This window comes from Somniosus microcephalus, chromosome 13 (assembly GCF_052327205.1).
Source record: "Somniosus microcephalus isolate GS21.2 chromosome 13, FLI_Smic_1.0, whole genome shotgun sequence".
NCBI classification, from domain to species: Eukaryota; Metazoa; Chordata; class Chondrichthyes; order Squaliformes; family Somniosidae; genus Somniosus; species Somniosus microcephalus.
Window position 1 is genome coordinate 25,944,752 of NC_140999.1, and position 22,961 is coordinate 25,967,712.

Sequence of the window (22,961 nt, forward strand, 5' to 3'; positions counted from 1 at the left end):
TAAAGGGTAAGCTTCTAAAAGTCATACTATGGGATAAAATTAACATGGGTTAATTGAGGACAGCTAGCAAGTAAAAGGCAAATGCTTGACAAAACTGATAGTTTTTGGGGGGGGAGGACAGATACGGTGTAACATGAATCAGTCATTCATGAAAGAAAGACTTATGAAATAATACTGAGTGGCCTACGGGTGGCGCTGTCCAGGGAGAATATAAATACTCGGGCACGGGCCCAGCTTGCGCAGGACATTCTTAACAGGAACTAGTGAAGAACACAACTAGACCTCCATGTTGTAAAACAGTTGATTAAAGCTGTGTTTAATGCTTAGACTGAGTGCCTAGTAGTTTTCTTACGTCATGGTGGATGGGGAAATGCCATAGATATGATGTACAAGGACTTCCAGAAATCCTTCGACAAGGTACCACACAAGAGACTATTGGAGAAGACTAAGAGGTACGTAATTAGGAGAAGTGTAGCAAATTAAATTAAAAACCAGTTAGACAGGAGGAAACAGAGAGTAGGAATTAAAGGCAGTTTCTCATAGTGGTTGGAAGTAGGCAGCAGTGTCTTACAGGGTTCTGTAACGGGACCGCCACTGTTCAGTGTGCACATCAATGATTGGTGGCAGAGCCTCTGCTCACCCTAAACAAGACCACTGACAGAGAGGAGACGGTGGCCAGCCTAAGCTGTGAATTCCTGCTCCTCGGCCTTCAGTTGGGAACTGGTGTAACATCAGCACAAGTATGCTTGGTCTAATCAGGCGTACCTTGTCGAAACCGGTGCATGTGAACCCCATCTTTGGGTCTATGCTTGGGTCATGGTCTGGATCCCCGAAGATCACGGATGAGGGAAATGTTTTTTAACACAGGGGCAACTGGGGAAATGATCAGCTACTTTCAGGGTGTGGCCTGGCACACCACCCTCGCCTCACCGTCCCCCCCACCATGGGCCGGCCAGCTTCTGCCTGCATTTCTGGGGTCTTTGGTGGGAGTTTGTAAGGGGTTTTAGATTGCAGAGGTTTCTCTCTCTAGAGGCCTCTCTCTCTTGCACAGTAAAACCGTGAGTGGTTCGACCCACTCGCCCCTTAGATTCTGTACTCTGGACTTTGGGGCGGGAACTACAATGTAGAGAAAACTCTTATAGACCAAGTTTGATGAAACAAAATGGAATTTTATTGCATAATGTAAAACAAATCAAATGCAAGCAAATAAGAAGGTACATGGGAGGGGAAAACACAAACAAATCATAACGACACAGTACTAACTAAGGCAAATACAGGCATATTATACTCTACAAAGATCATCATGAAATGGGGAAAACACACAGAACATCGAAGGACAACAACTCATGTTAATTATACCCTTAAATGTCCACCCCCTTAAACCTATCTAGATCTGTTTATGAAGGGCCAGAAACATGCTCACCAATCCAACTAGGAAGTGTAAGGTTTTGAAACAGGTCTGCGTTTGATCCTTTCAGGCGTCCCGTCTCCACGTGGTTGGTGGAGCCCCAGCGAACTGCGCCACACCTCTCTCCTGAGGTGGAGGTCGGGGATGGCTGGACACCGGCTGGTCTGGATGTCAGCGGGGTCGGGGATCGTTTGCTCGACCCCGGTCAGAGGAGCCTCGGGCTGGCCCCCATCATTTCTTCAGTTTCTTATTGTCTCTTCTCCCGAGCCAGAGTGGGTCGATGGCCTCCTATTTCGTCAACGGCCCGGGGTTGGTCGATGATCTCCCGATGTTTTACCCGGGGCGGGACGCCGGCTCGAACCGCCTTCTTCTCCTTCTTCTAGCGATGATGGCACCGATACGATGGTAGCACCACGAGGACCGCTCTCCACGATGGCCGTCCTTTTTTTCTACGATGGCCGCTTCTCCTTTTCTTTCTACCCCTGGGTTCCCAGATATACTTCTCATCAGAAGCCCTTATCTCGCGCCAAATCAGGTTAGTCTTTTGTTTTAATTTTGGCGGGCTGGGAGCACAACGGGGTAGTTATTATGTTTTAAACTGTTCTTGGATGGCCGGTAACGGGCCATCTCTGGTCTGGAATGACCTTCATTGTTTTTAATGTCCTGGTGATGTCCTTAACGGGTCCTTGATGCTCTTCTCATGAATATGAAACTGTTCCCTTTTGTCTGGTTAAACATTTAGATGGCCTTTATCTACAGGCCGATCTTGACTGGATCTGCATCCAATCTATATGTATATGTGGGTGTCTGGTTTCGTTCTCTCAGAAACGGCTTCCAGAACTTACTGTGGGCTGAATCCACAAAGCTGTCTGAGGACTGCAGGAACCATTTTAAAGTGTCCCAATAAGTTGGTCACGGGGTCTGGTGGCCATTTTGAATGCCCGTTTTTCCTAGGCTTCTTTTAAAACAGTCTTTAAAATCATGGCCTCTTCTGCCATTCGACCCTCTATAATATAAAGTTCAATTTTGCGAATCCTACAAGTTGTCATAAATGCGCCCACAAACTGCCGAAGGCAAAATTCAGCAGGGCCAGCAGCAGAATTCAGCGGTTGACACAATCCCATGTAACTGCAGTGATCATGCCCCATGGATTTTCTGGGCCTATAACACTATAAATCTGAAACAAAATAGTATCACAGTATTCTAAGTCTGTTTCATGGGTTTTCTGTGCTTCTTTAGTGCACTTGGGATATTTTTAACAGTTTTTTTAAAATGAAGTTATCCTTTTGTTGCAAATTTGGAACTCAATTGCAGAGACAAGTTAATTATAAATCACGTTGAATTATATACTCTGATGGCAGTTCAGAGTAAAATATCCTACCGCTTGACATAGCAGATGGCTGGGGTTGAGGAGCAGAGGATTTAAATCAGATTGTATAAAATAGTAACTATGAGTCTCTTGGGAAAACATGTGCAAGTGTCAGGCAGATAATTTAGTAACTCCTGGTGAAGAACTAAATCAGTACAGTCCGACACATAAACCCTAGAGGACAACATTTACTTCAGATCAGCCTGACACAACTGAATGTTATCTCTATGGGACTGAAGGTTTGTACGAGGCTCATTGTTTTCAGTTCAAACAAGACGAGGGGGACTGGGCGGTGCAGTGCATTAGCACAACTTGCCTTTCACCTCTGGGACCTACATTTCAATCCAGCCCAGACTGAGAACATCTACAAAGCGACATGTGCTTGGTAGTGTCGATCCACTTTGACTATATGCACGAAACTGCTATTAATTGTGAATGCTACCCAGAGAGAGGCCACAAAATGCTTGGTTTGGGACAAGAACATACCCGGACGTCTAGAAAGGCCTCTGCACAAAACTGGATCGACGGAAGCAAAAAAAAGAGTTTGTTTTCTTCTGGAGAGTGTACGCGTCCCGGAGTGCACGCATCAGCTGTTACTGTCAGCTTTTTCTCCACTCCTCCAGCACTGTGATATTTAAATGGCCACTTTCCTTCCCCCACTTCACTCCTGGCTCCCACTGCTGTTATTAAACCTTCTCTCCCTGTGTCCATCCTGCTGACTTGACTCTGATTGTAAATCAGCAGCGGGAGCCGGGTCTGAAGTTGAGAGTCAGAAGGGAAACTTAGCGTGTAACTATCACAGTGCTGGCGGAGGAGAGCACATTCCTATCGGCCATTGCTGCCAGCTCTTGCTCCTCCAGCACTGTGATATTTAAGTGGAAACTCTCCCTTCTGACTCCCAACTTCAGATTCAATTCCTGCTACTGATTTAAAATCAGAGACAGGTTGCCAGCATGGATACAGGGATAAGAGATTTAATATCAGCAACAAGAGCCTGGACTGGATCAGGAGGGAGGGTTGCCATTGACATATCACAGCACGTAACTTTTCTAACTTATAACTTTCCCCCACATATGCAAGGGCTTGCAGGGTGTGAGTATAACCCTGATATGGGAATGGAAAATGTTACATTGGTGCAGTAGATGGTTTTCTTCTGAAGCTGTTACTGAGACTGACTGTTGGAGCAGAATACTCTGCAGCTGGCTGTGCGATATCTGATCTGGGAATGCTTGATGCTGACACTGGTTGTCTGAAATGGGAAAATGTCCCAATTCCCAGCATGTACAGCACTCATCTTGATGATTCAGCTTTGCATTACACAGACCGATACCAAACTTGCAGAGTGCACGGTGTATTACTGACAAATGGAACTACTTTGCGAAAATCATCATGTGGTATAAAATGATCCGGACAAACCCACCCACCAGGCAGTTATTTAGGGAGGATTTTAAAATTAAGAAACCAAAATTAAGTTCAGGATTCCTTTGGCTTTATCATAATTAAACATGATAGCTTGACTTTTAAACTCTCTGCTAAAAAAAAATTAACATTCGTAGTACAGCCTCAGCTACAGGTCTGTCGTTGATTGTTAGATGGAAATATGTCAGGCCTCCTAGTTCTGATACATAGCACGCATGGATTGTTTGGAGACTGGCTTTTCGAGAGAGGCTGCAAGCTGTCAGATCGACAGAATGCAGGAACCACTCAGGGCTGTTAAAGAGGCCGGCAGAAAGGGCCAGACCAGTGGGAGAGAGATGTTTGAAAGAAAATATTAATTTTATTATTTAGTGAGGCAACAAGTTGGTGAACAATAGTACTGTTGTGTTTGCCTGCGATTGTTAACGTATGCAAAATTGTACCGGGTGTCTTATGCTGCAAGGAAAAGCAGAAAAATAAACCACAGAGAATAAATGACAAGGAATAAATCCACATGTAGTGTGGTACCAATATTCAAACTATTTTGCATTTACCCACATATCAGCATGTGTGCTTTCTACGTGTACAGTGTAGCAGTCGGCGCAGACTTCATGGATTTTTAGATTTTAACCCTTATTAAAAACTGGACAGGCTGTTTTGGGGTGGCGGGGGTGGGGGTAGTAGTGAAAAACCACTCAAGCTGGAGATGACTCATTCGTATGGAAACAAACATTCCTTGGGTACAATGGCCCGAGAGGCCCACTCCCAAGTCTTGATTAACAAGGCTGACGACTCATTGTTCTAGTCAAGATGAACTCGTTAAGTTAATCAGCAGGAAGATCGAAAAGAGATCAAAAAAAACATTCAAACCATTCAAGAGACCGAAAACCATTCCCCCAGGCCATGTGTCCATTAATACCACAGGCTGCGGTTTGTGTATTGGAGGGGTATAAAAAGAGAAGTTTGAATAGCTCTCTCTCTCCTGCCCTCCACACAATGGAACATCAAGGGGAGCAGAGCCTTGTTCTTCCAACCGAGACGGACTTCGACTGAGGCTGGGACTCGCATGCCACAAGGCCGGTACGGAACCAGGTAGCCGAGGCGTACGGGAGAAAGCTGCAAGCAAGATCAAAAGGGCAATCTAGGTGAGCATTGCCAAGCCTACACACCCACAAGATCACTTAGCTGTGTGAGGGGGTGCCTGTATGTTCTTACCAAACTAGAGGGGGTTTAGCGTTGGAAGGGTCCTGTGATAGTTTAGTTCACGGGAGGGTGTTTTTAGGCCGTGTTAAGCCAGCACGGCAGGGGCATGTTGGCTGTGATAAAAATAATAACTTCCGGGAAGTTATGTCATCACTCCCTGTGAACTGTGAACTGTGAACTATGAACTATGAACTGTGTACATACCTCACTTCCTGTCATGTGTCACTTCCTGTTGGACTGGTATAAATACTGGTCTGTTCAGTATTGTAAGAGGCTTCTACCAGAGGCATGGTAAAGACCTCTCTTGTATATAGTGTGTTTATAAGTTACTTAAAGCTTACTTTAAAGTTACTTGATGGTAAGCCTCCTTTTTCTTACATCAATTTAAGTAACTTAGTATTTACACTCACAAATACTAGACCTTCGGACAAACTCGGAATTAAGGATCCAGGGAACCACCCATCATGGAGAAAATCCTTAGACCTATTCGTCTGGACTTGGACCCGAATGCACCAGCAGCTGGCAGGGTATGGAAGCATTGGTACCGTACTTTTGAGAATTTTCTGGATGAATGTGAAGCGGATGCTCCTGCTAGATTGAAGATACTTATCAATTATGTGACCCCAAAAGTGTTCGAATATGTTGATGAATGGGATAATTACGATGAGGTGATTCGGGCACTTAAGAAACTGTATGCCAAGACCCCAAATGAGGTCTATGCTAGACATCTACTGGCCACAGCCCGACAAGGGCCAGGGGAATCAATTGATGAATTCCTGCAAGAACTTTGCAGGCTCAGCGTAGATTGTAACTTTCAGGCAGCCTCAGCTGAGCTGTACCGCCAAGAAATGATTCGTGATGCTTTCATCTGCGGGATTGCCTCTCCATTTATACGCCAGCGTCTACTAGAAAGTAAAACACTTGAGCTACAAAAAGCTTTTGACCTGGCTTGTTCACTGGATTTGGCAAAGAGAAATGCAGATCTCTATCAGCTGCCCAGATCTCGATCTGCTGCTGTAGCTGCAACCAGACAATTCAAGCGGTCTCAGGTGAACCCTATCATGGGGGAATCTAATTCTGATAATTCTGATGAAGAAGAGGAGGATGACCCCACTTTAGCAGCCTCTTGGCAATCTAGGAAGGAATGCTTCTTTTGTGGAGATGCTTTTCACCCGAGGAAAACCTGCCCTGCTCGCAATGCAATCTGCAGTTATTGCGGGAAAAAAGGACACTTTGCTAAAGTTTGCCTATCAAGGGCCTCTACGAGGGCCAATCCAGCTAAGGCCTACCGAACTGCCCCAATTAGGGCCTATCAAGATGCTCCAGCTAGGACCTATCAAGCTTCCTCTCGAGCTCTCTCCCGAAGAAGCACACCGAGAGTTTTAGCCACTCTCTGTGCAACGACACCAATTACAGCTGCTTGCCCACAGAACCTGTCTCATGCAGCCACAAAAATTTCAATTAAAGGGCATACCTTAGATGCCTTAATTGACTCAGGAAGTACTGATAGTTTCATTAAGGAACAGATTGTTGCGAAATTGAAACTACATGTCTTCCCATCGGACCAGGCAATTGCGATGGCCCAGTCATCACTTAATACCAGAATCTCCGGCTTTTGTGTTGTTGATATGACACTTCATGGTCGTATGTATCACTCCACCCGACTTTCGGTGCTCAAGGACTTATGTAGTGATCTCCTCTTAGGACTGGACTTCCAAAAACAGCATAAGAAACTCACCATTGAGTTTGGTGGATCCAAACCCGGACTTACTATTTCTAATATACCGTCTAAATTACCATTTTGTGCATTATCAGCAGCTTCACTTGATGAACCCTCATTATTTGCCAGTATTCCGCCTCAATGCCAACCGATAATAACGAAATCGCAGCGCTTTAATCAGGAAGACCAATCTTTTATTGCGGCTGAAATCTCTCGACTTCTAGCAGAGGATATCATTGAACCATGTTCGTCGCCCTGGCGGGCTCAAGTCGTCATTGTCAAGAACCCTCTAAAACCTCACAAACAGCGACTATGCATCGATTATTCGCAAACCATCAATCAATATACCGACTTGGACGCCTACCCATTGCCACGCATTGATGATATGGTTAATAAACTGGCCGAATACAAAGTGTTCTCAACTTACGATTTAAAAAGTGCCTATCATCAGTTACCCTTGAAGGTCTCAGATAAGCAGTACACAGCCTTTGAGGCTAATGGACGGCTGTACCAATTTCGTCGCCTCCCATTCGGGGTTACTAATGGAGTGGCTGTCTTTCAACGGGCAATGGATGGCCTGGTTAAGCAGGAAAACCTAAGGGACACTTTTCCCTATCTTGATAACATTACCATTGCAGGTCACGATCAACAGGAACACGACTCCAACCTCCAAAAATTTCGGGATGCCCTCCATCGCCGTAATTTGACCCTGAATGAATCCAAATCTGTTGAGTCGCAACCTACCATCAACATCCTTGGCTACTGCGTAGGCAATGGTATCATTAAGCCAGACCCAGAAAAACTTCGCCCGCTCCAAGAGCTCCCGTCACCTAAGAATCCGGCTTCTTTACGTCGGGCTCTCGGTCTGTTTGCATACTACGCTAAATGGATTCCTCATTTTTCGGACAAAATCCAACCCTTGCTGCATGCTAGATCATTTCCACTGGGAACAGCGGCTGTTGCAGCCTTTAACCTTCTCAAAAAACAGTTGGAGAAAGCGGCTCTTCACTCCATTGATGAGAATCTCCCTTTCGTGGTTGAATGTGATGCCTCGGAGGTGGTGATCTCGGCTACTCTGAATCAGGAAGGTCGTCCTGTAGCATTTATGTCCAGGACCTTACAAGGTGCCGAGCTACATTATCCTCCGGTTGAGAAAGAAGCCACAGCCATCATAGAGGCAGTACGGAAGTGGAACCATTTTCTAGCTCGCCAGCACTTTACATTGATCACGGACCAACGATCAGTCGCCTTCATGCTCGATAATCGAAAACGAACCAAAATTAAGAATAATAAAATACAACTTTGGAGGATGGAACTGGCCTCTTTTGGTTATACCATTCTCTATCGGCCTGGCAAGGAGAATGTGGCCCCGGACACCCTCACACGGGCATTCTGCTCCACTATGTCATCCTCCACCCTCATGGATGTCCACAATGGTTTGTGTCATCCTGGCGTTACGCGTATGCTACATTTCGTACGATCACGGAATCTCCCTTTTTCCACTGGAGATGTAAAGAAAATATGCTCAGAATGCCGGCTTTGTGCGGAATTAAAACCTCAGTTCTTCCGCCTCTCAGATGGTATACTCATACATGCAACCCAACCGATGCAACGACTTAGCATCGATTTTAAGGGCCCAGTGCCCTCTTCAACTCGGAACACATATTTGCTCACCATGATCGACGAATATTCACGTTTTCCGTTTGCCTTCCCCTGCTCCAATATGCTGGCGTCCACAGTAATCTGCTGCCTTGAGCAGGTATTTTCTCTCTGTGGCATGCCGGCTTATATTCACTCAGATCGGGGTCCATCCTTTATGTCGAGGGAACTCAAGGACTACCTCTCAGAACGGGGAATTGCTACAAGCAAAACAACACCATACCATCCCATCGGAAATGGGCAGGTAGAGAGGTATAACGGTATCATCTGGAATGCCGTACGTCTCGCTTTAAGATCTCGGGGCCTACCAGACCAGCAATGGGAAACAGTGCTTCCGGATGCATTGCACTCTATACGGTCCCTGCTTTCTACAGCCACAAATACTACACCTCATGAGCGGTTCTTTGGATTCCAGCGTCGCTCATCTCATGGGACATCACTCCCGTCATGGCTAACTACTCCTGGACCTGTATTACTCCGAAGATACGTTCGGACGTCTAAAAATGACCCTCTTGTAGACGAGGTCGAACTAACCGATGCCAACCCCACCTATGCAAACATACGATATTCCGACGGCCGAGAATCTACCGTATCATTACGGGATCTGGCTCCCTGCCCACCAGGACCTAGTGGGACATCGGGTGATGGCATTTCACCAGGAAACTCTTGGGACCTATCAGGTACCCCTCTCCAGGATCCTGATTGGACACCAACTAGCTTGGTGCCGGTAGAACCCCGTGCTCAAGGTTGCGACCCTCCCAGTACCACGCATGAAAGTACTGGTCCGCCACAGACCAGCTCTGCACCTCCCTCTGAACAGAGGCAGTCTGACTTTGAACCTATTGGGGCTCGTACTCGAAGCCATGATCTCCCCGACCCTTCACAGGGCAATCCAGGCCACACTGACTCTGGCCAATGGCCAACCGCATGTAAGCGGACCAGCGACCCTCTACGACGGGAATCCAAACGGGTGCGACTCTTCCTTGTTCGGCGGCTGCGGACCAAAAGGTAGACCACAGCCTCCTAAACCTGCAGGAGGGAAGAATGTGATAAAAATAATAACTTCCGGGAAGTTATGTCATCACTTCCTGTGAACTGTGAACTGTGAACTATGAACTATGAACTGTGTACATACCTCACTTCCTGTCATGTGTCACTTCCTGTTGGACTGGTATAAATACTGGTCTGTTCAGTATTGTAAGAGGCTTCTACCAGAGGCATGGTAAAGACCTCTCTTGTATATAGTGTGTTTATAAGTTACTTAAAGCTTACTTTAAAGTTACTTGATGGTAAGCCTCCTTTTTCTTACATCATTGGCCAAGTCAGGGTTGTACTGTTTTAAACTGTACTGTTGTTTTCACACTGCTCGTACTATATGCGAGTGGAGTGGTTTTTGTTAACCTTAATAAACACTGTACGGGTGAGCCCGAAAACACTGTCCGTGTTCAAATCTGTCCTCAGTAATCCCTATCGTCCAGAACTTGTAGTAAGGGGGTTTGCGTGCTCGCTATGGGCGGGGCGAAACCACTTACAATAATTGGCGATTGCGGCAGGGGCCATAGGAAATTGGCCACTGCAGAAACCGGTTACAACAGTCAGCAATGCCATGAGGGCCTTTAGGGAAGAGTGACCATAATACGATAGAATTTTATATTGAGCTTGAAAGTGATTTAATTAAGTCTGAAACTAGGGTCTTAAATCAAACTACATAGGTATGAGGGGTGAGTTGGCTAAGGTAAATTGGGAAACTACATTAAAAGGTATGATGGTAGACAAGCAATAGCTAGCATTTAAAGAATTAATACATAATTTACAAAAAATATACATTCCTTTAAGGCACAAAACCCCCACAGGAAAAGTAGTCCAACCGTGGCTAACAAGCGACGTTAAAGATAGTATTAGACCAAAGGAAGAGGCTTATCATGATGCCAAAAAAGTAGTACGCCTGAAGATTGGGAGGATTTTAGAATTTAGCAAAGCAGGGCCAAGAAATTGATAAGGAAAGAGAAAAAAGACTGTGAGAGTAAATTAGCAAGAGACATAAAAACAGATTGTAACCGTTTCTATAGGCATGTGACTAGGAAGAGATTAGTGAAAGTAAACATGGGCCCATTGGAGGCAGAGACAGGAGAAATTATAATGGGCAATAAAGAAATGGCAGAGACATTAAACAAATACTTTGGGGGGAATTTTGCCAGCCCTGGGGAGGTGGGTATGGAGATGGGACTGACGGGAAAATGGCAGGAACTGGGAGCGGGTACCGACCCCGCTCCCAACCCACCTCCGTGCCATCTTCCCGGGAGGCAGGTCCCCGAGTCGCGCAGGGACCCGTCTTGAGGCAGGAAGGGGATTAGAGCCAATTCACTGCCTGTTAACAGGTAGTTAACAGGCAGTTTTGAGGCTTTTCCCCATTTTACACCTGCAATTGCGGGCTTCCTGACGGCTGCGAACCTCGCCAGGGTCAACGAGGCGAGCAGTGGGTCTGCGGGAGTGAGAGGGGTCGAAATGTCAGCTGTGGAGGTGAGTGATGGGTGCAAGTGTGGACAGGTAATTATGAGAGGTGAGTGTAAAGTGTTGGAAAAAGTTTCCTTACCTTTGTTTCTTTCTGCAGCCTTCAACCTTTGAGGATCCGGAGGTGCCTCATCTCAACGCCAGAGATGACAGAATGGCTGCTGCATTCTCAGATGCAGCAGCCACCTGCTTTCTGCTGAGGAGAGAGGTCTTGGTGAACCTTCTGTGCAAGGGCTCATCTTAGAACAGTGTTTGACAGTTTCTCAAAGCTGTCAAATGCTGACAATTCATCTGTCAAATGTCTTTCGACAGATGAAGCGTCATACGCTGACGTCACCTGTCACCGGCTTTCCCTTAATTGTCCGGTAACTTACCAAGGCCAATCCAGGAAAAATAACGTGGGCTGGTCAGACGTCGCTGGAGGCGGGACTGAAACCCGGAAACCAGAAGTCCCGCCTCCAGCACGTCTCCATTGAGAAAATCCAGCCCACTGTATCTGCCTTCCGGAAATAATGGGGAACCAAGGGTCTAGAGAGAATGAGGAACTTAAAGAAATCAGTATAAGTAAAGACATAATGCTGGAGAAATTAATGGGACTAAGTGGCAACAAATCCCCTGGACCTAATGATCTGCATCCTAGGGTTTTAAAAGAGGTAGCTGCTGAGATAGTGGATGCACTGTATTAATCTTCCAGAATTCCCTAGATTCTAGAACAGTCCCCAAGGATTAGAAGGTAGCAAACATAACCCCGCTACTTAAAAAAGGAGGAAGAGCAAAAATGGGAAATTGTAGGCCAGTTAGCCTGACATCAGTAGTAGTCAAAATGCTGGAATATTATTAGGGACGTGGTAACAGGGCACTTAGACAATCATAATATGATTAGGCAGAGTCAACGTGGTTTTCCAAAGTGAAATCATGTTTGACAAATCTGTTAGAGTTTTTTGAAGATGTAACTAGTAGGATGGATAAGAGGGAACCAGTGAATGTAGTGTATTTGGATTTTCAAAAAGCATTCGATAAGGTGCCACACAAGAGGTTATTACACAAAATTAGGACTCTTAGGATTGGGGTAATATATTAGCATGGATTGAGGATTGGTTAATGGACAGAAAACAGAGAGTAGGAATAAACGGGACTTTTTTAACCATGGATGGTTCATCCTTCTCGTAGAGTCTTTCTTTCTCACTGGAATATATCTTTGTTGAGAGTTATGAAATATCTCCTTAAAAGTCTGCCACTGCTTATCTACCATCTTACCTTTTAATCTATTTTCTCAGTCCACTTTAGTCAACTTTGTCTTCATACCCTTGTAATTGCCTTTATTTAAGTTTAAGACACTAGTTTCAGACCCAAGTTTCTCACCCTTGCTACCCTGCACTATTGCCTTGTCCTTTCTCTTTAACTTTCTAAGTTTCCCATCACCTGAATCCTACCTCCCACTATTTAGTTTAAAGCCCTATCTACAGCCCTAGTTATTCGATTTGCCAGGACACTGGTCCCAGCATGGTTCAAGTGAAGCCCGTCCCAACGGAACAGCTCCCTCTTTCCCCAGTACTGGTGCCAGTGCCCCATGAATCGAAACCCATTTCTCTCACAGTAATCCTTGAGCCACACATTCAACTCTCTGATCTTATTGACCCTATGCCAATTTGCTCGTGGCTCAGGTAGTAATCCAGAGATTATTACCTTTGTGGTTCTGCTTTTTAATTTATCTCCTAGCTGCTCATACTTCCTCAGCAGAACTTCTTTCTTAGTCCTACCTATGTCGTTGGTACCTACGTAGACCATGACAACTGGATCCTTCCCCTCCCACTCCAGGTTCCTCTCCAGCCCCGAGGAGATGTCCTTAACACTGGCAATGCAGCCTTCAAGACTCATGCTCTCGGCTGCAGAGAACAGTATCTATCCCCCAAACTATACTGTCCCCTACCACTGCTATATTCCTTTTTACTCCCCAACTTGAATGGCCCCCTGTATTACGGTGCTGTGGTCAGTTTGCTCATCCTCTCTGCAGTCCCTGCTCTCGTCCACACAGGTTGCAAGAACCTCGTACCTGTTGGACAAGTGCAAGGGCGGAGACTCCTCCGATGTTACCTTCTGGATCCCCATACCTGCCTCACTCATAGTCACACACTCGTGTCCCTGACCACGGACCAAATCTGAAGTTTTTAACCTTGGGGTGTGATTGCCTCCTGGTCCAGGTAACGTTCTTCCTCCCTGATTGAAATAAAGAATAGATTTGCCTTCCAAAGTTAGGCTTTATTAACTTTAAAAGCGGCAGCATATCTTTCTACATCCAGTCCCAACTAAATCTAGAAAAGGACTGAATTTAAGGTAGCCACAACACATCATGTGATCATCAACTACCAATGAGATTACAACACATATCCCAAGGCAGTTAACAAACAACGAATCACAATACTTTTACTAATCAAGGAATAATCACCACACTGATGTATCGCACCCGGTGCGGAGGGGAGCGGGCAGGTCGGAGGACCTCCTCGTGGGCCTGCTCCTGGGCCTGGCCAAGAAAGCCATTAATCGGTCCAGGCAGCGGGCGGCCGAGGGGGTCGTCCGGCCGGATTGCCTCCCTCTCTTCCGCGGCCATGTTCGCGGCCGGGTGGCCCTGGAGATGGAGCACGCGGTGTCCGCCGGCGCGCTCGAGCTCTTTCGTGACCGGTGGGCGCCACGGGGACTGGAGTGCGTAATCGATTTAAGGGGTCAAATTTTAATTTGATTTATCGGGTTTATTTAAAGGGTTTATTTGTTTAAGGGTTTTTCTTGGGTTTAAAAAGAGGACACTGATGTATCGCACCCGGTGCGGAGGGGAGCGGGCAGGTCGGAGGACCTCCTCGTGGGCCTGCTCCTGGGCCTGGCCAAGAAAGCCATTAATCGGTCCAGGCAGCGGGCGGCCGAGGGGGTCGTCCGGCCGGATTGCCTCCCTCTCTTCCGCGGCCATGTTCGCAGCCGGGTGGCCCTGGAGATGGAGCACGCGGTGTCCGCCGGCGAGCTCGAGCTCTTTCGTGACCGGTGGGCGCCGCGGGGTCTGGAGTGCGTACTCGATTTAAGGGGCCAAATTTTAATTTGATTTATCGGGTTTATTTAAAGGGTTTATTTGTTTAAGGGTTCTTTTGGGTTTAAAAAAAAGAGGACACTGATGTATCGCAGTTTCCGAAGCTCGGACTCCAGCTCATCAACTCTGAGCCGAAGTTCCTCAAGCTGTAGACACTTACTGCAGATGTGGCTGCTGTGGATCACATTGGGGTCCAGCAGCTCCCACATGCTACAGCTGCAACACATCACTCAATTGTCTATTTATAGTTTTTAATCTAGGTAATAACCTTGTTTCATTTATTAAATTTAGTTATATGCTTTAGGTCTTTACTGTAACTTAGCCCACAGTCCTAATTTAACCCTAGTTGTGTATATTTGTTTATGCATCAAGCAGCACCTCTTACCCCCACCTCACCGAATTCCCTCACTCGCCAAATTCCCGAGTTTAGTACTCTGTAGAAGCAGTACTCCGTAGAACTGGACTCTGTGCTACTGAACTCCCAAGGACCTCCAGTTCTACAGAGGAGAAATTTCTTCGCTCAAAGAATTGTGAATCTTTGGAATTCTCTACCTCAGAGAGCTGTAGATGCGCAGTTGTTGAGTATATTCAAGACAGAGGTCGATAAATTTTTGGGAACTAAGGGAATTCAGGGCTATGGGGATCGTGCAGGAAGGTGGAGTTGAGGTAGAAGATCAGCCATGATCTTGTTGAATGGCAGAGCAGGCTCGAAGGGCCAAGTGGCCGACTCCAGCTCCTATTTCTTATGTTCTTATTACATGTTTTCAGTATTTGATATAGCACCAATGTTCTTCCAATAACCATCCCAATTCCCAAGGCCTATAATAAGAGTCCATTTTACTTCAGTGGCGAAGTACTATGGGTTTATCATTGTATTGTGGCAAAGCCACCAAGGGACTCCTGTATGACTATATAACTGCCTTTAACAGAGTGCTACAGCACCTATGTTTGTTTACTGTTTGTAAATAACCCGTTCTCGGTAAGTTCCAGAACCAGCGCGATGACGTCATCACGTTGGTCACGTGACGTCCCGAATGGCGGGAAACGTGATGACGTCATGACGTCAGGCTGGGAGGTTCCCTGGTCAGACCTCGTGAAGCCAGCCTTAAGAAAAGATCTGTTGATTGTTTCTCCTGCATTCCATTGTTTGTTCTTTAGTTTACATTAAACTTCATTTAATTATCAGACTGACTCGACCTCAGTATTTCAGCTAGGGATCTGACGATTCCTACAGTGGTGACCCCGAAGCTTCGCGGACGATTTTCGCAGAGGAAGCGCGACGCAGCACGATGGATGTTAATGCAGTGACCTTGAAGCTCCCTCAATTTTGGGAACAATAGGCGGCCTCCTGGTTCGTCCAAGCGGAGGCTCAGTTCCAACTTCGGAACATCATGCTGGATCAAACCCGTTATCTTTACGTGGTCTCCGCACTGGACAGCTCGACGGCTTCGAGGATCATCAGCCTGCTGGGAAACCCGCCCGTGGATAACAAGTATGATACGCTTAAGGCGCGACTAACGCAGGTTTTTGGCCTCACGAAAGCGGAGCGCGCGCGACGTTTACTCACACTGCCCGGGTTAGACGATGCCAAGCCGTCTGAGTTGATGAGCCAGATGCTCACGCTCCTTGGTCCTGAGCCGCAGTGTTTTCCGTTCCGGGAACTGTTCCTGAGCCAGCTCCCCGAGCAGGTGCAAGCAGCCCTTGCCAGGTCGAAGGCTACGGACGGTGTAGCGCTCGCGGCCGAAGCCGACACTATTTATGCGGTGATGCAGCAGTACTGCGCCACCTCGAAGCGTCCCACCCCGAAGAACCCCACCTTGGCGCCTCCACCATCCGGTCTCTGTTACTATCACACCCGTTTCGGCCCAAAAGCCAGATGCTGCCGTCCTCCCTGTAGTTTCGTGCCTAATGCAACGAGAAAGCAACAGCACCGACTGTGTGAACGGAAGAACGACCCTGAGGTCGGTTTCGCATCTACGATGGCGGTTGGAGATTCTGGGAATATCGGAGTAATTCGAACAGGCTTGTCCGACCTCCTGTGCGATTGACTTTTGTGGTTAAAGACACTTCTGGGGGGGCGCATGTGGCCAAGCCACCAAGGGACTCCTGTATATGACTAATATAACTGCCTTTAACAGTGCTACAGCACCTATGTTTGTTTACTGTTTGTAAATAAGCCGTTCTTGGTAAGTTCCAGAACCAGCGCAATGACGTCATCACGTTGGTCATGTGACGTCCCGAACGGCGGGAAACGTGATGACGTCATGACGTCAGGCTGGGAGGTTCCCAGGTCAGACCTCGTGAAGCCAGCCTTAAGAAAAGACCTGTTGATTGTTTCTCCTGCATTCCATTGTTTGTTCTTTAGTTTACATTAAACTTCGTTTAATTATCGGACTGACTCGACCTCAGTATTTCAGCTAGGGATCTGACGATTCCTACAGTATGCTGTTATCTTGCTCTCAAGTGAACTCAGTGCATGAATGTGCATATATTAGAGCGAAAAAAGAATTTGTATAAGTTAGACACTGTTAGGGAAACAGAAAGTCAGAATCCTTACCCCTGCTCCAGCACAAACCTAGTGCTCCAACAAAAGCCATTGCAATCACTGGATTAACTCTTATCCATATGAATAATCAGAAATTATGGGGAAGATTTCCTCTTCCGGTGTAACAAAATCTTATGCATATTAAAAAGAAGAAGTCTTCTCCTGGATACTTTAAACATTTCATTTCTTGGGATTTAACCATATAGTCTGGTAGAAAATCAGGCTTCAGATGTTTGTGACATTGCAGAATTTGTACATTGTGCTTATTTAAACTGAAGGTCAAAGCAGAATCTAAAGCATGGATTAAGGTTGTACACTTTGGAAACATCACAGTTCTATTAGGTCTGATCCTACTTATTGAAACATAAAGTGAATTTGAATAAAGGAAAAGCACGTTGAAGAGAGGCCTTTGTTTTCAGACTTCGTAATATTCTAATGTCCTAGTTTTATTTTTTAAATTTAAATGAAAAACAAAACCCTCGAGGGAAAAAGAGGGATCGGTGTGGGGGTGGGGCAGGGTGAACGACAAGCTCCCGTGCTGAGGCCCAGAGAGATTTTAGCTCCCGGACCTCATTTACATATGTAAGATTGGACTTCCGCCCGAACCTCAAATGTGGAAGTGAACTGTAGTGGATTTGTCAAAGATGTTTCCACATTCCCATTATTAATTGGACTCCCATCAGTAGCCCTGACCCAAGCTGACTCCAACTGGCAGTCCTAATCCAACTCCAGTAAAGGCCTGGCCTGACTCAACAATGGCTAACATGTTAAGCACTCGAACTTACCACTGACAAGTCCATCACTTAAAATATAGAAAAGGGTGACATATAGGAAGTTGTGTTTGTTTTATAAAGATAATTTATACCTGCATATACCTGCATGACTCACATATCCATATATATCTATATACCCTCCACCTTCCAGCATAAAACCTGCAAAGGAATTCATGACTTGCGTAAAAGTTGGCAGTCGACATTACGTTATCGCAGACTACAGTGTCAGCTTGGTTCATTTAGTAGCACTCCCTCTTCTCAGTCAGAAGTTGTGGGTTCATAGGTCAACTACAGACTTGAGCACGTGATCAAAAGAAAGACTTGCATTTATATAGCGCCTTTCACAACCTCACAATGTCCTTACAGCTAATGAAGTACTTTTGACGTAGACTCAATGTTGTAATGTAGGAATTGACGTAAGAAAACTACTAGGCACTTGGTCTAAGCGTTAAACAAAGCTTTAATCAACTATTTTACAACATGGAGTTCTAGTTGTGTCCTTCACTAGTTCCTGTTCAGAATGTCCTGCGCAAGCTGGGCCCGTGCCCGAGTATTTATACTCTCCCTGGACAGCACCACCCGCAGGCCGCTCAGTATTATTTCATAAGTCTTTCTTTCATGAATGACCGATTCATGTCAGGAATGTTGTAATGTTTTAATCTAGGCTGACACTTCAGTGCACTCCTAAGAGAATGCTGCATTGCCAGAGATTCCACCTTTCAGATGAGATGCCTACCCAAGTGGGTGCAATAGAACCCATGCCACACTTCAAAGAAAAACTGGAAGTTCTTCTGGCATCCTGACCAAGATTCCTCCCTCAACCAACAACATCCAAAGCAGGTTATTTGGTCACTTATTCATTTGCTGTTTGTGAAATCCTGCTGTGTGCAAATTGACTGCTATGTTTATTTACACAACAGTGACCACATTACAAAAATAACCCATTGGTTGTGAAGTGCTTGGGGGCACTTGCCAACCAAAGGTTGTGATAAAGCATTGCATATTGCAAGTTCTTTCTTTGCCTCTCTAGCCTCTGGTCTGCCACTTTTCTCTCTCCAGTATTCGGCCTCCTACTCTGTTCCAATGAAGCTCAACGGAAGCTCGAGGAACAGCACCTCATCTTTCAATTGGGCACTTTACAACCTTCTGGACTCAACATCGAGTTCAACAATTTCAGACCATAACCACTGCTCACATTTTTTCAAACAGCTGGTGCTGGTAATGATTCTGCTGTTCAATAAATCACTCCTGCCATCCACCCGATTACAAAGCTTTCATTTTGATCTTTCCTCCCCCCACCTTCCTTGTCTCTGTATTTGCTGAAAACGTGTTACATCTGTAACATTTTCCAGTTCTGACGAAAGGTCACAGACCTGAAACGTTAACTCTCTTTCTCTCTCCACAGATACTGCCTGACCTGCTGAGTATTTCCAGCATTTTCTGTTTGTTTCAAATTTCCAGCATCAGCAGTAGTTTGCCTTTTGTAACTGAAACCCTCATCCATGCCTTTGTTACCTCTAGACTTGACTATTCCAACGCACTCCTGGCTGGCCTCCCACATTCCATCCTACGTAAACTTGAGGTCATCCAAAACTCGGCTGCCCGTGCCCTAACTTGCACCAAGTCCAGTTCACCCATCATCTCTGTGCTCGCTGACCTACATTGGCTCCTGGTTAAGCAGCGCCTCGTAGAAACATAGAACATAGAAAAATAGGAGCAGGAGTAGGCCATTCGGCCCTTCGAGCCTGTTCCGCCATTCAATATGATCATGGCTGATCCTCTATCTCAATACCATATTCCTGCTCTCGCCCCATACCCCTTGATGCCTTTTGTGTCTAGAAATCTATCTATCTCCTCCTTAGACATATTCAGTGATTTGGCCTCCACAGCCTTCTGTGGTAGAGAATTCCACAGGTTCACCACCCTCTGAGTGAAGAAATTTCTCCTCATCTCAGTCCTAAATGTCCTACCCCGTATCCTAAGACTGTGATCCCTTGTTCTAGACCCCCCAGCCAGGGGAAACATCCTCCCTGCATCCAGTCTGTCTAGCTCTGTCAGAATGTTATATGTTTCAATGAGATCCCCTCTCATTCTTCTAAACTCTAGTGAATACAGGCATAGTCGACCCAATCTCTCCTCTTACGACAGTCCTGCCATCCCAGGAATCAGTCTGGTGAACCTTCGCTGCACTCCCTCTATGGCAAGTATATCCTTTCTTAGGTAAGGAGACCAAAACTGCACACAGTACTCCAGGTGTGGTCTCACCAAGGCCCTGTATAACTGCAGTAAGACATCCTTGCTCCTGTACTCAAATCCACTTGCAATGAAGGCCAACATACCATTTCCCTTCCTAACTGCTTGCTGCACCTGCATGTTTGCTTTCAGTGACTGGTGTGCATGGACAGCCAGGTCCCTTTGTACATCAACATTTCCCAATCTATCACCATTTAAATAATACTCTGCCTTTCTGTTTTTCCTACTGAAGTGGATAACTTCACATTTATCCACGTAATACTGCATCTGCCATGTATTTCCCCACTCACTCAACTTGTCTAAATCGCCCTGAAGCCTCTTTGCATCCTCCTCACAACTCACAATCCCACCTAGTTTTGTGTCGTCAGCAAACTTGGAAATATTACATTTGATTCCCTCATCCAAATCATTGATATATATTGTGAATAGCTGAGGCCCAAGCACTGATCCCTGCGGTACCCCACTAGTCACCGCCTGCCACCCCAAAAAAGACCCATTTACTCCTACTCTCTGTTTCCTGTCTGTTAACCAATTTTCAATCCATGCTAGTACATTACCCCCAATCCCATGTGCTTTAATTTTGCACACTAACCTCTTATGTGGGACTTTATCAAAGGCCTTCTGAAAATCCAAATACAACACATCCACTGGTACTCCCTTATCTATTCTACCAGTTACATCCTCAAAAAACTCCAGTAGGTTTGTCAAACATGATTTCCCTTTCGTAAATCCATGTTGACTGTCTAATCCCGTTGATATTTTCCAAGTGTCCTGTTATCACATCCTTTATAATAGACTCTAGCATTTTCCCTACTACTGATGTTAGGCTAACCAGTCTGTAGTTTCCTGTTTTCTCTCTCCCTCCTTTTTTAAATAGTGGGGTTACATTTGCCACCCTCCAATCTGCAGGAACTGTTCCATAATCTATAGAATTTTGGAAGATGACAACCAATGCATCCACTATTTCCATGGCTATCTCTTTTAGTACTCTGGGATGCAGATTATCAGGCCCTGGGGATTTATCAACTTTCAGTCCCATTAATTTCTCCAGCACTATTTTTTTACTAACACTAATTTCCTTTAATTCCTCCTTCTCACTAGACCCTTGGTTCCCGAGCATTTCTGGGAAGTTATTTGTGTCCTCTTCCGTGAAGACAGAACCAAAGTATTTGTTTAAATGCTCTGCCATTTCCTTGTTCCCCATTATAAATTCTCCCATTTCTGATTGTAAGGGACCTACATTTGTCTTCACTAATCTTTTTCTTTTTACATACTTGTAGAAGCTTTTACAGTTCGCTTTTATGTTCCTTGCAAGTTTACTCTGATATTCTATTTTTCCCCTCTTAACCAATCTCTTGGCCCTTTTTTGCTGAATTCTAAAACTGCTCCCAATCCTCCTTGCTACTTTTTCTGGCAATTTTATATGACTCCTCTTTGGATCTAATGCTATCCTTAATTTCTTTTGTAAGCCATGGTTGAGCCACTTTTCCTTTTTGTGTTTTTGCGCCAGAAAGGAATTTATAACTGTGCAATTCATGCATTTGTTCCTTAAATGTTAGCCATTGCCTATCCACCATCATGCCTTTTAATGAAGCTTCTCAATCTGTCATAGCCAACTCACTCCTCATACCTTCGTAGTTTCCTTTGTTTAGATTTAGGACCCTTGTTTCGGATTGGACTTCTTCACTTTCCATCTTAATGAAGAATTCTATCATGTTATGGTCACTCTTCCCTAAAGGACCCCACACAAGATTATTAATTAACCCCTTCTCATTGCACCATACCCAATCTAGGATAGCCTGTTCCCTAGTTTGCTCCTCAACGTACTGGTCTAAAAAACCATCTCGTACACACTCCAGGAATTCATCCTCCACAGTATTATTGCTAATTTGGTTTGGCCAGTCTATATGTAGATTAAAGTCACCCATGATTACTGTAGTACCCTTGTTACATGCATCTTTAATTTCCTGTTTGATGCCATCCCCTACATTACCACTACTGTTTGGAGGTCTATAGACAACACCCACTAATGTTTTCTGCCCCTTGGTGCTTCTTAGCTCCACCCAGACTGATTCTGCATCTTGATTTTCTGAGCCAATATCCTTTCTCACTATTGCTCTGATTTCATCCTTTACTAACAACACCACCCCACCTCCTTTTCCTTTTTGCCTGTCCTTCCTAAATATCAAATATTCTTGGATATTCAGCTCCCAGCCTTGGTCACCCTGCAGCTATGTCTCCGTAATCGCAATTATAGCTTATCCGTTTACATCAATTTGCGCTGTTAATTTGTCTACCTTATTATAAATGCTTCGTGCATTCAGATACAGTTCCTTTAGGTTTGTCTTTTTAACATTTTTAGACATCTTAACACTTTTTTGTACTATGGCATTATTTGTCTTACCATTTTTTCTTACCTGGACCCTATTTGTAAGTGCACTCCTTTGTTTGTACACTCTGTCCGTTCCTAACACAACCTGGTTATCCTTATCCCAATCACTCGATTTCAAAATTCTCATTCCTGTTTTCAAATCCTTCCATGGCCTCGCCCCTTCCTATCTCTGTAATCTCCTTCAGCCCCACAACCCCCCCGCACTCCTCTAAATCTGCCCTCTTGAGCATCTCTGATTATAATCGCTCAATCTTTGGTGGCTGTGCCTTCTGTTGCCTCGGCCCTAAGCTCTGGAATTCCCTGTCTGAACCTCTCCGCCTCGCTACCTCTCTTTCCTCCTTTAAGACGCTCCTTAAAACCTACCTCTTTGACCAAGCTTTTGGTCACCTGCCCTAATTTATCCTTATGTGGCTCGGTGTCAAATTTTTTGTCTTACAATACTCCTGTGAAGCGCCTTGGGACGTTTTACTACGTTAAAGGTGCTATATAAATATAAGTTGTTGTTGTTATTGTTGAATAACATTGTTGACTATTAGTTCATTCATTTGAATGTGAGAGCTGCCACCAAAAGTGAGTTTGACTCTGTCTACTTAAGTTGGTTTAATATCTGCATCCTTTGTTTTTCCCTTAAATCGCCAG

General features: G+C 45.3%; 1 long non-coding RNA gene across 1 annotated transcript; it reads left to right on the forward strand.

The window, feature by feature from the left end:
- Positions 1–223: 223 nt before the first annotated feature.
- On the forward strand, positions 224–16,750 carry LOC147108149 (uncharacterized). Its single transcript, XR_015080706.1, has 2 exons — positions 224–1,943; positions 15,546–16,750. It is a non-coding gene; the product is annotated as an uncharacterized LOC147108149 (long non-coding RNA).
- Positions 16,751–22,961: the final 6,211 nt, after the last annotated feature.